Below are 16,169 nucleotides of genomic sequence, written 5' to 3' on the forward strand. Positions count from 1 at the left end.
GCCGAGCAGTGGGGGTAACCACCCGATATCAGGGGCCCGAAAACAGAAATAAGTCAGCCCTGGTAGAGCGGGACCATGCTGGGACAGAAGGACCGACACCCATGGCAACGGGCAAGCCTAATCTACTGCCCCCTCCAACGTGGTGGCTACCAGGACTAGCAGTCTCTCAAGAGACTATAACGGAGACGGCCAGCACACTGCAAACGGGCCCACCACAAGAGACTGTGGGCCCGGAACAGCTCATGCAGGCCCAATTTAGGGGTGCCCCCAGTCAGGTATGAGGTGGAGTAAGTGGTTGGGAGGACCACTATTAACAGGGGGGAGCTGTCAAGGTGTAAAACAAAACCGGACTAACTAATTAGGCTTGCCCCTTTTCTTTTTTTTGTATAGTTAATTATGGTTGTGTACTTTTTTTCATTCAGTTTGATTAGTTTGGAGTTTGAAAATGGGCCAAGCGTTGGATTAGTAATGAGCCAGACCTGGCAGTCGCCTTCGCCCCGATGCCGGCTTGAAATGGATTATATAAAAGCAGGACAGGTGTAGAAGGAAGGGTGGGCGCCCAAATGCACGACACGGAGAGCGGGCAGGGGAGACAAGTCTGACTGGAGCTGACGGCGACAGGTCGACCACAGATCGGAGTGACAGAGGAGGGACCCCCGCCTGGAGTAAAGGACACACGGAGGACAGGCAGCGGCAGCAGAGGCGAGTCAGCTGGAGCCGACAACAGGTCGACAGCGGATCAGAGCGACCCAAAGGAGGGATCCCTGCCTGGAGTAAAAAGAGATGGAGCAACACACTAACAGATGCGTGTACAGGGATGTTGATACACTGTAACTGTTGGGCAGGTGGGCTGCTCCTCTGTGTGAAGTGTGTCTTGGAGCCTCCCCTATTCTCTTTGGCAGCAACGGACCGGCTACAGCGAATCATCAAGCGACCAGAGACATGGACACCTGGGCATGTCAAAGAGGACACACTCCCATTCTGACTGCTGCAGACTGCCACCAGGAGGAGCATTATTCAGCTACGGTCCCAGCACCCCCTTTTTCTATTTGACTTGAACATTCTCTTAGACTGTTTTTCAAAAAAACGGGGAAGAAACTTGCCTAAACTCGAGACTGCCAAATAAAAAGAACTTAAATCAGACTGGGCAGATTCTCTCAGCAGTGGAAGTTTGATCTGGTACCAAAAAGAACTGTGTGTGACACAAATAAAAATTTTTTTTTAAAAGAAGCTGACAGCTATACAACCGAAAAGTTGGGAACTACGCTTAAGAAGTTCAAACTGATAGAAACCATTTAGATGGAAAGAAACATCTTCAAGAATAATAAAGAAGTAATTTGATTCAAGCAAAAGATTGCATCTATGAAAACATAATTTAATCAAAATATATATTTAAAACTTAGGCTTTAATGGAGGCTTTTTGAAGGAATTGCACTGATGTGGGTCTCCTGGGCTAAATAATGCTCATAAGCCCACATTGTAAAAACTTAATCTCTTCTTTTTCTTGAATCTCAGCTCAGCCTATAAAACTAACCCCACAAGATCCTCTCTGGTAAATCAGATAACGGATCAACCTATCTGGGTCTATTCTTGATAGGTTTAGATCATTTTCTTCCAGCAGAAAATTTTCAATTGCAATTAGGATTGAGATCTCTCACCCTGCTCTTTCAGACTAAGCTGACTGGTCTGTTCATGGACCTACTCTAATACTGTTTCTACAGTATACAGTTGGACTTTGTAACAGCTATTTCTCTTGTATTGTAATTTATTTTAATGTGATATGTAGCTTCTTGTGTTAATAAATGCACAAGGATCTTGCTTAAAGTTTGGATACCACTCATGGAATAAGGACAAACCCAGTTTGTGTTTAAAAAACTGGCAGCAAACTTCACAACCTTTGACCAAATGCATTGTTTGTTTTTAATTTTTACATATGTTTGTGATTCTAGTCAAATATTTCTTCAAATTCTGCATAAAAAAAAAGTTAACTTAATCTCATATTCTTCTCTCTTATTTTGGACAAAGTAGTCTTTTAAATGTGCTGATATTATGAATTGGGTCTCCAGAGCTTAAATATAGCTTAAGTGCTATAGTTTTGCGTTTGTCAAGGAGCCATACAATAAAAAAAAAAATGCTGCAGTCTGTCTTTTTACTAAAACAAAGCCTTTGGAGCATATTATTTTAGTACTATTAACTGCCAGTGGACTTTTGGGATAAACCTTATTACTTGTTAGGCCCTACATGGTGAAGATTGTGTGTAGAATAATGATTTCTGGCATTCAAATAAAACATTGGGGTGTACGTGCATCTTAAGGGTTATAGTACTTTTACATGCTGAATCAGAAGGAAGTACAGAGGGTGAACACTCAGGTCAAAGAGACAAAACAACAGTGAAAATGAGAAAGACAGTGAAGCTGCAACATCGACACTGTCATTACAGCGACGATTACATCAGCAGGAGGTGTGAACGATAGAGCAGACACACTAAACACCCCAGAACGCAGCTGAGGGGCTGCAATGTGACCTTCATTATTTAGCACTCACATGACCCTGCAAAACTAAAGCTTAACCAAATAATATAACTACAGTATAATCACAGCCTCTGATGAGCAACTGTGTCACCTACACGTATTGCATTATGCACTAAAAGACAAAAAGAGGAGAAACTTATCTCTAAATGATTAAAAACAAATATTAAGACATAATATTTCAATTTAATTTAAAGATTTTGGGCTGCTTGCCTCTATAACTATCTTTGCCTCTCAGATGTTTAGGTAAATCAGTGCTTATTTATTTTGATGATTTTTATTTGAATATTTAAAAGTAAAACTACCAAACAAGTAACAAGCTGGCAAACTCTATCATCATGTTGAAATTTTATACACGTCACCTGTCAAGTTTTCCCTTTAGCTCATAAAAATGTTAGTTTTTTTATATGAGACTAACACATTGACATATTGACTTCAGTGCTTGTTTACTGTAGCTCAAAGTAACGCAAACCAACACTCACACGTGTACAGACAAGTTATTGGAGTGTGTAATCACCTGCAGTAACTGACCATAAGTTCACTGACCTCAGCCTTGGTGTTTTTGAAGTTCTGCACACCAACAGTGAATGATGTGGTGCAGAGAGAAAATCAGGAGGCCTGAAAGTGACAGATTAGTCAACGTTTTGGCCCAAAGCATTAATCTCATCTTAGATGGGAGGCTAAAGACAAACCGTCAGTCATTGTGTGGCTCTTCTTATAGGCATCTCTCTGTCAAGAAGGGAAGAAAAGAGGCAGCTTCAGAATTTACCCCAAGCTTCATGGCAAGATAGCAAATCCATGTCAGAGGGAAAAGTCTCTCCTTGTGAAATCTAATCACTTACCGCTGCGCAGTGATATAATAAACTGTATTAAATAAAGATTTAGTTTATTTGTGGTACTAAATTCTTCTCTAGAGAGGTGGGAATTTGTCATGCTGCTTAACCATCCAGTCTTTTTTTCATATGCCTCAGTTTTGTTTTTCAGATAATGTAATTTTTCAACAGAGAATAGTATTGTGGTGTTAACAGCACAGGGTTACAAGACTGGAGATGAAAGTAGAACACCAGTCGGATGAATGTGTGTGCACCTCAAATAACAGCCTCAAGTTAAATTTCTCTATTACACTGATTATCATCTAATGCCTGTGTGTGCATTGTTGTTACTGTTTGTGTGTGTGTGTGTTTAAGAAAGAGAGAAAGAGAGAGAGAGATATTGCATATGTATAACTTTGTATCACATGCTGGAGCTTGGTAATTTTCTTAATCATGGAGGGATTCTCAGAGGAAGAGACTGTAATATAACCAATTACTCTGCCTTCCACCATTAATGATGTCAGATATTAGTTTGGGAGGTAGCAAAGCTGGAAAGACATATTTCTTTGTTGAAATAAAGAGCTACAAAATACCAAGCATGCTGCAGCAGCATGTGCCCTTTTTATTTGTTTAATTTAAAAAAAAAAGTTTCTTGTAAATAGATTTGCAGCTCTGTTGTCGGGTGTTCGATTCGAGGTATGGGATTGTCTCATTATAACAGTTAAAGTTGTGGTGGCTTGTCCTGATTCATAAGTCTTATAGCCTGAGGATAAGATCTTTTCCCTAAAGCTCCCTGTTTTTGCCATAATAGTCCTGAAGTGTTTGCCTGATTTAAACAGGCTGAACAGACAGTTATTGGGGTGAGACAGGTCCTTGATAATCCTAGTTGCTTTAGTCCTGAATCGCCTGCTGCAAATGTCCTGCAGAGACAGAAGAGCTTATTGGTGCACTGTTCCGCTGATCGGATTGCTCTGTGTGGTCTCTTAATATCTTGGACACAACTGTTACCGAACTAAGGGGTGGTTTCCTGAGTGAGAACACTTTCAAAAGCAACCCAGTAGAGCCATCTGAGAGGCCCACACTTCTTCAGCTGGCTCAGGTTAAACATCCACTTAGAGCTTATTGTCTACTTTTATTATACTTGTGTGAACAAAAAGGTAATTTCAGGCATTTGAGCTTCATATTGCAGACATGAAGCACAGCATTTTACAATGAATCCAGCATTTATGTGTTAATGTCAATTTACTCAGCAGCAGGAAACAATTAGAAATATTTCTGTTACTATAAACTGTTATGAATTATGCTCATTATAAATACAATCAATCAGTTGGTTGATGGATTTAGTTTGCTGCTCTTTCATTTAAAGTCACAAAGTCACTTTTCTCTTTAAACACTGATTTTAAAAAAGGAAAAAAGAAACAAAACAAAAAAAACTGTTGTCAGAATGTCCATAGGGTTGGATAAAATTAGAACATTTCCCTGAGACTGAGCAAAATAATACATCAAAACCTTGATCGCATCCATTTTCCCTTTGGAATTGATAGACAGATGGGCATTTCAGTGGGGGAAACAATGTGACACAGACTCTTTCAGTCTGCTCTCATTTCTGAGCCGTGTTTGAATGTTGTACCAGTTCCATGTTGTGACAAGCTGAGCGTGACTGGATGAAGTGTATCGGCTGTCTTCTTTCTGTGACATTGAATAAGGCAAAGTGTAAACCTGCATCAACATTAATTTGCATTAGCACAAGGGCATTGAATTTAAACAAAACCCCATAAACTGTCATGTTTCATTATACAATGTTTACAACTGTATGAATTACTTTATACACCGAGCTCCCTCTCATGTTTGTTTTGTATGTGAAGCTGCAGGAAGGATATGGTTTCTAGGCAACAGCAAACACCAGGAAGTAGAAGTGCCAGGTAACAGAACCCAAATTAGGAAAACAAACGCCACATTTCGAATCTTTTCCAAAAGAAGAAGAAGAAGAAAAAAAGATTTCCAGGAGATTCAATGTCTTCTTCACTAAAAATGGAAAAATCTTTGTTACTGTGTGACACAGAAACTAAGCTGTTGCCTCCGAGCATTGTGACAAACTTTGTGCTGGTCGGTAGTGAGATTTAACAAGCTGTCTCCAGGCGTGCTAGCGACCACAGAGATAGTCATTAGTGTTTCTTTCTCTCTAAGCCCTTTCATTTCTTCAGGGAAAACGTCATTAACATTCGTCCCTGTGTCTGATAAGAAGTCAAGAGAGCATCTGCCTGTGTTCTACTGCTATCACATCCTCCATCACTCATTCCTCAGGCCCTCAATATTATAGTGGCATTGGTTAACCTGAGTGCTACTTATTACTCTTATCACAGGTATGAAGTTCTCTTTGCTTTATTTTAGTAGTGAAGTACATGGGTCAAAGATGGGCCTTTTTGCGGAGAGGAAGATGTGACACTTTCAATATCTGCATGCCACACAGATACACAGATTTAAAGGCTTTTGATCACCTTCATGACTACATTCCCAGCTCCCTGAAAGCCTTTTGCTGAGTATAAAAAGATAATTCAGGCCAGAAATGACTCACTTGTTCCTGGGTGGGAGCAAGAATACAGACTGGTCGAGATCTGGACCTGCAGGTACAATTAAAAAGCTACCTGAGTTCAGCTCTGGCCCAAGATTTGATAAATGATGCTGATTTAACTTTAAGTTTAAAAAAATGTAGAAATGGTATATATGAAGAATTCTCTGCACTGTCTGCAAAAATGTTTAGGATAAAAAAAAAGTTGCACATAGAAGAAAGAAAGATAGTATCCTTCCTATTTAGAGGAATGGCTGGTGTTTCTTTCATATTAAAGGCTGGAAACTAAGATGTCTGGCACTTTGATTCCTTTGATGTGAGTCCTCTGTCTCACACTGATGGATGCAGTTAGGACACAATCAAATACAGCCAGTGATGAACAGTTGCTAGCTGTTAGCAGAATCTCCACTAACTCAAAGTGGCCACAAATTTAATACAAACATCTATCCTTTTTTATCTTCCTGCTACATTAATTTAGTCTAGTCTAAGCATATACAAGCCTTATACAGAAAGTCTACACATTTCTACAACTTTGTATTTAGTCCTGTTAACGCTTGATTTGAGAAAAGCTCTTGATTGTGACCGTAACAGATGCAACATGCTCACCAATAATTCAGCTCTTTAAAAGCTGCAGCCAGTAAACCACAGTTTTGTTGTTCAACATGTCTGCAGTGCCCTCGCTCCTAAAAAAAAAAAAATCACTTAATTTGTACAAAGTATGAAAAAATGTGCCCACACCAGATGTTGCACAGTTGGGTAATGCCGCAGCCAGAGGATGGAAATGAACCAACATAAAGGGCTTTTCTGTCAAGGAAATTAGAATTAAATGTTGACTCAGAATGTACCACTAGATGTGCATGCTGCACAGCAAGATTAAGCAGAAAACAACAAGTAAAGGTGGAGAAACACTCCTCAAATGTTTTCTAAAATCATTCAGCACTTAAACCCATGTTAGCTGCTATTCTAGATGAAGATGATACAAACACAGCCATACAGGAGCAGCTGACGCACTGATGCAGTAAATGTGTCCAGTCAGTGTGAGACAGAGTTGAATGAGGGTGGAGGAGAGAAGCAGATGAGAAAAAGTGAGGGTGAGCAAGTTATGCCTGTGTGATTGTATCCCTGTGCCATCTCTTATCTGTCACTCTGCTGGTCTCCATAAGCCCAAATCATCCCAGAACATTTCAAATAGTCTCAGCATCTCCATTCCAGCAATGACAGCCTCATTCTCTCACCTGTGACAGTGTGCCCCCTAACAGACACAGAAGGACTCCTGTTTGTGTTCTGTGTCACACTGTAGGCACACCTGCGACTCTGAGTGTGTGTGGCCGACCTGTGTGCTCCAGCCCACACTACAGCTAATTGAAACAGATGGAGTAGTAGAGGGGGGTGATATGAAGCCCTTTGGGTTGCACCAATGGAAGGAGAAGCGGTGTAAAGCATGTTAAGGCCAGGAGAGGAGAAGTGTAGTGAGGACCCACTTTTACAAACTGAAACATTTTAAACATGTAAAGTCAGACACATAATATTAATTACAATTTAAAAACCTACACTAAAATCTTCAGTAAACTATCCAGAACATTCTTCTTCTTCCTCTTCTTCTTCTTCTTCTTCTTATTATTATTATTATTATTATTATGCTGTTTATACCAAGAGACAAGATCATTAATCCCATGTATTATACAGCCATTTTATACTTAAAGTTCTATAAGGATATCGTGTGTAATAATAGTAAGTTTGATTAAAACTAAAATAAAAATAAGATTTTTTTTCATCACAAATACAAAATTAAATTTATTAAAATATAGATTTAGGAATTATACCACCACATTATTATATTTATAACATGAAACTGAACACATTGCAAAAAATAAAGTTGGCTATGTAGGCCTCAGACCAGCAATTGCTGATCTTGAAATACTTTTTTTCAAAAATGAACACAATAAAAACTGTGGTGAGTAATCTACAATTGCAAAATATGCAATGTAAAAGGTAAATAAAACTCATAAACCGGTATAATAAAAACAATGAGCGAGAGATTTAGCTAGTTTTTTAATAATATGAAGCAATCCTGAATTTAATAGGAGCAAACAGTCTCAAAGAAATTAGGATGTGGCAACAAAAGACTTAAAAAGTAAGTGGGACTGAAAACAGCTGGAAGAACATGTTTTAACTATTTAGGTTAACTGGCAACAGGTCAAAAGCACCTCAGAGAGACACGGTCCCTCTGGAGTAAAGAGAGGCAGAGGCTCAGCAACCTACAAAAAAGTCAGTCTACAAATAGTGAAGCAATGTTAAACTGGGAAAACTTGAAATAATCCATCATCTACAGTATAACAGCATGAAGTTTCAGAGAGTTTAGAGACATCTCTGTGAGCAAGGGACACAGCCAAAAAACTAAATTGGTTGCTGAAGAACTTCAGGCCTTTAGGAAGCACTGTACTAAAAACTGGCATAACACTTTTATGGAAATCATGCTCAGAAACACTTCCAGAAATAAGTGTCTGTGAACACAGTTCACAAAAAAAAAAAGCCATGAACATGATCCAGAAACATTGTTTTCTTTTCGGTGTGTGGAAGTTCTTAGGTGGAAAGAAATTTCCAGTCAGATAAATCAATTTTTTTCTTTATTATTTATTTCCTGTGTACCCATCTTCTTGAGTAAATGGGAGAGGGAGAACCTCGGGGTTTGTTATCAAACAGGTAAATTCCACCTGTGGAAAGGTATTATTAATGCTGACACATTCACACACATTTTTAGAGCAATGTATCCACTCATCCAGACAATGTTTTTTTCAGGGAAGTTCTTGTATGTTTCACTGCTGACAGCTGATTGTATGTATTACAAAAGCATGCTTTTCATCGTGCCTGCTGTCCTGACTTTTCACAAGATAAAAATATTTGGTATATCATAAAATATAAAATACAGCAGAGAAGACCCAGGACTGCAAAGCAACTAGAATTCTGTATTAGACAAGACTGAGACAACTTTCCTCTCCAACAGAGTGCCAGCAACTGGTCTTCTTAGTTCCCAAATGTTTACAGTCTGTTAATAAAAGGACATGAGATGCACAGCGGTAGCCATGACCCGTTCAAAGTTTTTTTAAACACGTTACTGACATCAAAGTCAGGGTGATGAGCTCATTCTGAGTCATGTGTCATTTTCTACAGATGATTTATCTGTATTTCACTGGGAATAAAATTCTCTGCACCCCTGCATTTTGTTTTTATGTACATTTTATACAGCGTGGAATTGGGGTTATAAACAACAGATGTTACAGACTATATGCAGTTAATTTTGATGGTTGATTGCTCCTTAACTCATTTTATTCTTTTTGAATCTTTGCCAGCTGTAATTATATGAAAAAGTGGCTTACACCCTGGTCCGGTGGCCAGTTCATCACAAAGTTAACACAGAAACATACAGCCACAAATATCCACACCTATAGCAAACTTTGGGCCACCAGTTAACCCAACATGTATGAGAGCACGTAAAACAGAAAGAAAACTAGCGTGAAGTCCAGTTTGTATAATTATCTACCGCAAAGGTTTTTCAGTAAAGGAGATGAAAGAGAAACATAACTATGGAGCTAAACTTTGGATTAATAAATAAACTGATTTTTCATTCAATAAACATGCAGTTAAAATAAGAAGTAACATCAGTATCGTAACATCAGTATTGTAACACAGCGACTGCCCAAGTTCTGTAAATACACCAAACACAGTATTTTACCAAAGCCAGTGCTCTGAGGTCTAATTTTGCATTATCTAGAAATGTGAAATAAGAAATAAACTATTTCACTTCTCAATAATCTACCTGTTGATCTGTCCTACCTGAGGAGATGGCCTCGGCAGAAGGCGAAACACAGCTCACTCCCACCAACAACTTTATAGAAACTCATGAAGAAAAGAATGAAACAGCTCTGCTGAGATAAAGACTCCAGCTAGCATGGAGATAGATCGAGAACTCTTTGAAATGCTTGAAAAGAAGTGATTCCTTGTAGCTTTCTAGGCAGATGCCTGGGGGAAAATGTGACCGCTCTCAGACTCGACCCAGTTATTCTGTCTGCTCTTGTGTTCGTGTGTGTGTGTGTGTGTGTGTGTGTGTGTGTGGCGGTGATGTGACAGCCTCTCTTTGTTGACCACGGTAAGAGGATCCTGGCTAGTGAAACAATACCTGACCATTCAAAAGGAGATGAACAGACTTAACTGAGTCACGTTGAGCCAGGCTAGGACAGACCAGACAGAGACAGGGGGACTGAATACCTCATGTGTGTGTAGAGGAACGAAGCAAGCCTTTCACCAGCTGGACGGTCATTAACTTTCAGTATGTGTTTGTGTGTGCATGTTTCACCATGGAGTAGATTCAAAGGTTCTCTTGTGGAGACAAGTTGGAATGAAATGGGTGAGGAGGTCTGCTGTAGATGAAAGTGGGAATAGGAAATGGGTTAGATTGGGTTAAATGGATCACTTTTTTTTTATTTTTTCTTAACTCTGTGTAAACTCTCCCTCTCTGCAGGAGTAATCTACACCTGCATGAATAATTGAGGAATGCTCTGTGTGTCTGCCCACAAGGAATCTAGCCATTTTTTTGTCTGCACTGTATATGTGAATGTCAGCAAAATTCATTTGCTTTGCATAACAGCTTGCCAGTTTTATAAATAAAAGGGAAATTAAGGGATATCCCTCTCATAATTAACATTCTTAAACTGCAGCATGACATCTACACTGTAAGCAGCCACTGCTCACAACAACCCTGCACACGCAGAGTCACATGTGCTTGCTCAACTGGACTTAAATTCCTCTCACTCTCCAACCAGAGAAGGGCAGCGCCTGTCACTCATGTCAATGAGATTTCTAGGTATTTAACAGTCAGTGAGTCAATCACTTCGGCCTCAAATTGATCTCACCTCAAATGGAGCCAAAAAAAAGACAATTTGCATATTCATGGTGAAACAGAACAATGCTGACTGAATCTGATGGGGGTCACCTTCAGAGATAGCTGTAGAACTACATACAAGCTATATACACCCACCCAGTCACACACATATATGTATGTATACATACATACATATATGTGTGTATACATAAATATTTGTAAAATGTTAATTCTGTGATGATATTATATCATGAATGTCAGACATTTGAGCAGAACTACAATAGTAGACGTATGAAAACATTAAATGTCAATGTCTCAATAATTTGTCATGTGTTAGGTGTCATCTCGGTCTGATGATGTCAAAATGTGAACAGTATGATGAAGAAGACTGCTTAAATGCAAGCTGTAATTTAACATACATACATACATAAAGGCAGAGATAGAGAGATAGGGTATCAGTGAGAGTAGAAACTGTTTTTTTGTACTCAGCTGTATAATTTAGTCTTCATGCAGTGATATATTTAGTGGAAAATATGGTGCTAATTCAAGCATTATCTGCAGATTCTTCAATTTTACTAACACATTTTACTCCTCTTTATTTGTCCTTGATTCATTTTAAAGCAGCACACTGCTTATTTATACTTACCCACATTCACTGGAGATCTCTCTTTTTATTTATTTTTCTTTTTTTTTATAGAGGTTTACTTCATGTTTACTTTTTTATTGAATTGTATTGGGCAGCAGAATTTTCTGTACATTTCCATCTGTTTAATCAGGAACGAATAAACTCATAGTTAAATAAGGTGATACTGAATTTTCATGTAGAAAAACATGGGATCATGTGCAGCTGTGTGTTAGCACGTGTGTCTGTGTATATGCGCTTGGGGACAGTATTTTAGTGCAATAAGAATCTTTTGTTTGTAAAGCAGTATATCTATGTTTCAGCCAGAGGTTTATATAAATACACACACACACACACACACACATATATATATATATATATATATATATATATATATATATACAGCAGTTTACTGCTTGTATTTGTTGATTTAAAAGGAAAAAAAGTCACCTCAAAAGAAATGTTTTGTTTTGATACACAACGCTTGCTGTACGTCGTCACGTCGCACTAGCGAGCGGAAGGAGATCTGCTGATGAGAAGACTTGTGAAGCACCAAACCAATCAAGCAAAGAAGAACCCAAGACTTGCTGGAGCCTTTTTTAAGTAAGCTGATGTCTTAATTCTAATGTAAATCATCACCACTGTCTTATTTCTTAAATGCAGACTACTGTTTTAAAGAGTAAGAACTAATTTTTAAAACATTTTTAACATTATGGTGTATGTGTAATTATTTAAAGTACTAAAAATGGGACTTATACATTCCTGATTAATGAAATTTCCTCACATTCACGTGTTTGTTTTCCTGCTTATTTTTGATTTCTCTTTCAGCCTTTGCCATCTCCTATCCATCTATATATCTATCCCTGCATGATAGAAGTGGACTCCGCTTGTTTTTGTTGCCCTCGAGTTCAGGCCTGATGACGTTTTGCATTTCACAAATTTCTGTATTACAGTTCATATTACCTGATTACCAATTTGATATTCAACATGTTTAAGCTGATACTCAGTGTGTGGCTGGTCAGCATTTTGAGTTTTGAAGATTATTTTCAGATAAAAGATAAGATAATATTGCTAAAGTGGCCTAATGCTAAGAAAAATATATTTCACAGAGAAAAACTGTAATTGTAATACATTGTTAAATAAGTCTGTTAATAAACTAAATAAGTCTAAATGGGGCTTATCACTTCTTTATGTTTTTAAAGAGCTTTTACTTTATGTATTTACTTTTCAGTTTTATTTTTATTGTCCATTTTAATGGCATGAGGCTTGAAGTTAATAAAAGTGTCTCCATGGCACTTTGAATTTGGCAAATGTGTATTTGATTTAGAACTTGCTTTGTTAGTTTGTTCTTTGTCATTTCTATGCAATAAAACTATTGATCTATAGATCGATTTATAGATCTACATATAGGTATCACCCATGTTTTTGTCCCATATTTGTATTGTATGACAAACCGACAGCAAGTCATTAAGGGAGTACCACCACTTATTTTGTTCCACTTAAAGTACTGCTCAGAGACATGGTCAGAATAAAAGAACTAGGAACACAGCCACCACTAAATAAAATCCAAGGGCTGCAATGTTGGGATTAGGCCAAGAAATACCTGAAGATTCAAGGGTTTTATGAACAGACTGGCTTACGATTGGCCACATAGACTGGCTTGAGGCTGCATCAGAAATTTACCACCACTTCCAGTCAAGCCTCAGCAGGGTGGAGCTTAGATACAGGTATGGGCCTCTATCTTAAAGGACAAGTTATTTTGACCTTTTTGCATTCACAATGGACTTGAATCCCCACCCTGCTGCTTTCAGTAAGGCAGTGCTCTTTATGCAGGACCATACTCCATTACATGCTTGGCATTACACCACTTTTTAACTAGGGAGGTGGATGGCCCCGGAACTGATTGAAATATGACCTGCTTTCTTTCTTTTCTCACTTAAATCTCCTTCAGAACCTGTGGGCCCTCTTGAACATGAGATTTACATTCAGAAAGGACAATACACTTCTTTGAAGAGCTATAGGCAACTGAGGTTGCTGTTTAAGCAAAGTTAATCATTAGCAGCTCAGGATAGTGTCAGACTCAATAGATGAAATGTTTGTGATTAATGAAAATAAGGGGTCTGTGATAGGCACTTCCCAGTGGTATCCAATAGTGTGAATAAACAAGTAAATTGGGAAAAGGTAAAGCTGCAATCTATTTTTAATTTAATCTGCACACATTATTCTTCTGAGAAAGACAAAGTCACTTTTCTTTTGTTTGAGATTGACGTTGTTAAAATACATACTTGAATTCACGGATAGCTGTGCATTTGTTCAACAGTAATATTATTACTAAGGACTACAGTTTCCTGATGAACGTGTAAGATGTGTAGATAAAGGATGAAATGCTCTAACAGAGCATTGGGTTCCCTTTGAAACAGGTTTAAACATTTATGCCACTGTATGAAGCTGTGAGTTTACCAGGTTCAGGAGTAAAGATAAATGAAGCATCACTGAACATGTTAACCCCATCTACTTAGCTTTCTCTTGGTACTTTGATAAAGAAATACTACTCTGCTGAGTATCTGAAATCACATTTCTTTGGAGATCTGAAACATTTCAGCAGGAAAGATGGCAAATTCAACTTGTGAATATGCAGATTAAGTCAAAACCTCAGAACTCCACATCTGTTAGAGTTAAGGTACTTCAGAAGGATCTGAAGTCCCTTCACATAATGTGAAATGGGCAACCCCTTAAAGATCTATGAAACAAATGAAAAGCAGCTCCAGCAGCTGAGAGACTGACAATGTAGAAAGACAGGGAATAGGTTTTATCGAGCGTGACACTGAAAAATGGGATCTGGGTTTGTGGGCATTGAAGTGGTAATTGATTCAAGAGTCTAGATCTGCTTGTAGGCTAACCCCAGGAACATTGTTGTATAGGAACTGATATGCAGCATGATAGCTTAAATACCCGTTTGACAAAGAGTGAGATTCACCTCTGTGAGTAGCTCCTCGGAGCAATGTGACTAATGGCTTGCCATGCTAATTCTGAGTTAAAACTGTAATCAGACACTTTGTATTGCTTTACTTGTTAATTTGTGTACATCTCTGTCCTCTCTCTTCATCGGGTGAATTTCCATGTGATTACCGGCTCTCGAGTTGGAAGCAAAGATAATGAGTGATACTGCACCTCACTGCTGATGTCAGAGAAGTGATACTGACCCTGACTGTGCAGATAAGAAACAATCACTCAAACATCACTTATGAGCAGTATGCAATCAACTAATCAAAGAAATGTTCAGACCACATAGGATGGCATGTTTTTAAAGGATAGATCAAAGCTATTCATGACATAATCAGAGACATCTAACGCCCAATGCTTTTATAGAGCACTCAGGAATTGATGTTTCCACTTCTTGATGCCTCCATTATGATTTTATAGGACACACTTAAATAACAGAAGGGCAATTGATGACTATATCCAAACCCCCCCGATTCCAAGAGTCACTGCAGGAATTTTGTTGCAACATAATTAGAACTGTTATATATATTGCTGTGAGAATGTATGGTGCTGCAAAAATATCACTGTATATTGTTGAGGTTTATCCCACAAATCATCCCTAATAAAGTTAGGTTGTTAATGCGATGTTGGAGCGCTAAAGTAACTTTAATTTAACATCATCTTGAGTGAATTTCACTATCCTGTTTGTGAAGGATTCAACTGCTCGAACAAAAGACAGTGTTGCTTGTTAACATTGAGCAGGCAACACTTCAGTGTAAAGTAAATTAAAGTGTTGGTGTTTCTCCCACCTTGAAATAATTGATGTTTAAAGTTTGTTGCTTTTACATGAGCATATTATCTACTCTTAACTTTGTCAGACCCCTGTACTAAGTATGAGGAAACAAGTCATTGGAGGTGACCTGATTAAGTTTTGTAACCTTGGAAAGCACTAACAAAAGCTTACAACTAACAAAGACCCTGAAAATTTAGTTTATAACTATCATGACTTTTAATGTGTGATGAATGAACAGCAGTATGTGTGAAAAGATTTAAAGATGTAGAAAAGTGGAATCAGGTTTCGTGAAATCCTAACAGTTCTCTGTGATGTTCAATCTCAAGAAGCTTGGGGAGGAGCTTAGAAAGCCTTGGAGGGCTGGCTATGTCTGTTCCAATTACAAATGATGACAATCCAAAATTCTAATTGGAAAATGAAAGAAATTATTATTTACTTTCAGCAGCATTTGCATAAATATGGAAATAGATGAAAGTGGTTGCACACTTGGTAGATGATAATAAATGCAGACAGAGTTGTTTACAGTGAAAGCAGAGTTTTCTTTTTGTCCCTGAGGACAGACTGAGCTAAGGCACATTTCAAAGTGAGCAGTAGAGCATATAGAGGTTAAAACTCTGCAGCCTTTTTTTTTAACATTAGCCTTTTGTTAAGCTTGGCACTTTTCCCAACAAATGCAGCAGGAACTCTATTTTAGGTGAACATTATCTTATACTGCAAAGGTCGTTTTCTTTTGAGTCATCTTCATGTATTTCTCAACTTTGTCTGTCTGCAAAACAAGAGCAGAGGTGATGCAAGAGTCAGCCTCAGAAAATAAATCACTTGTGGAAGTAGATTTGCACTGTGGCAGCTGATGACAGCTGGAGGGTACTTGGAGGGCAGCAGTAGGCATGAGGGCCAATCAGACTGCCTTTCTTTATAACATTACCAAGCAGTTGTGAAGAAAATTGTTCCAAGGGCAGGTCATGATTACCACCAGAGGGGCAT

This window comes from Melanotaenia boesemani, chromosome 10 (assembly GCF_017639745.1).
Source record: "Melanotaenia boesemani isolate fMelBoe1 chromosome 10, fMelBoe1.pri, whole genome shotgun sequence".
Classification (NCBI taxonomy): Eukaryota; Metazoa; Chordata; class Actinopteri; order Atheriniformes; family Melanotaeniidae; genus Melanotaenia; species Melanotaenia boesemani.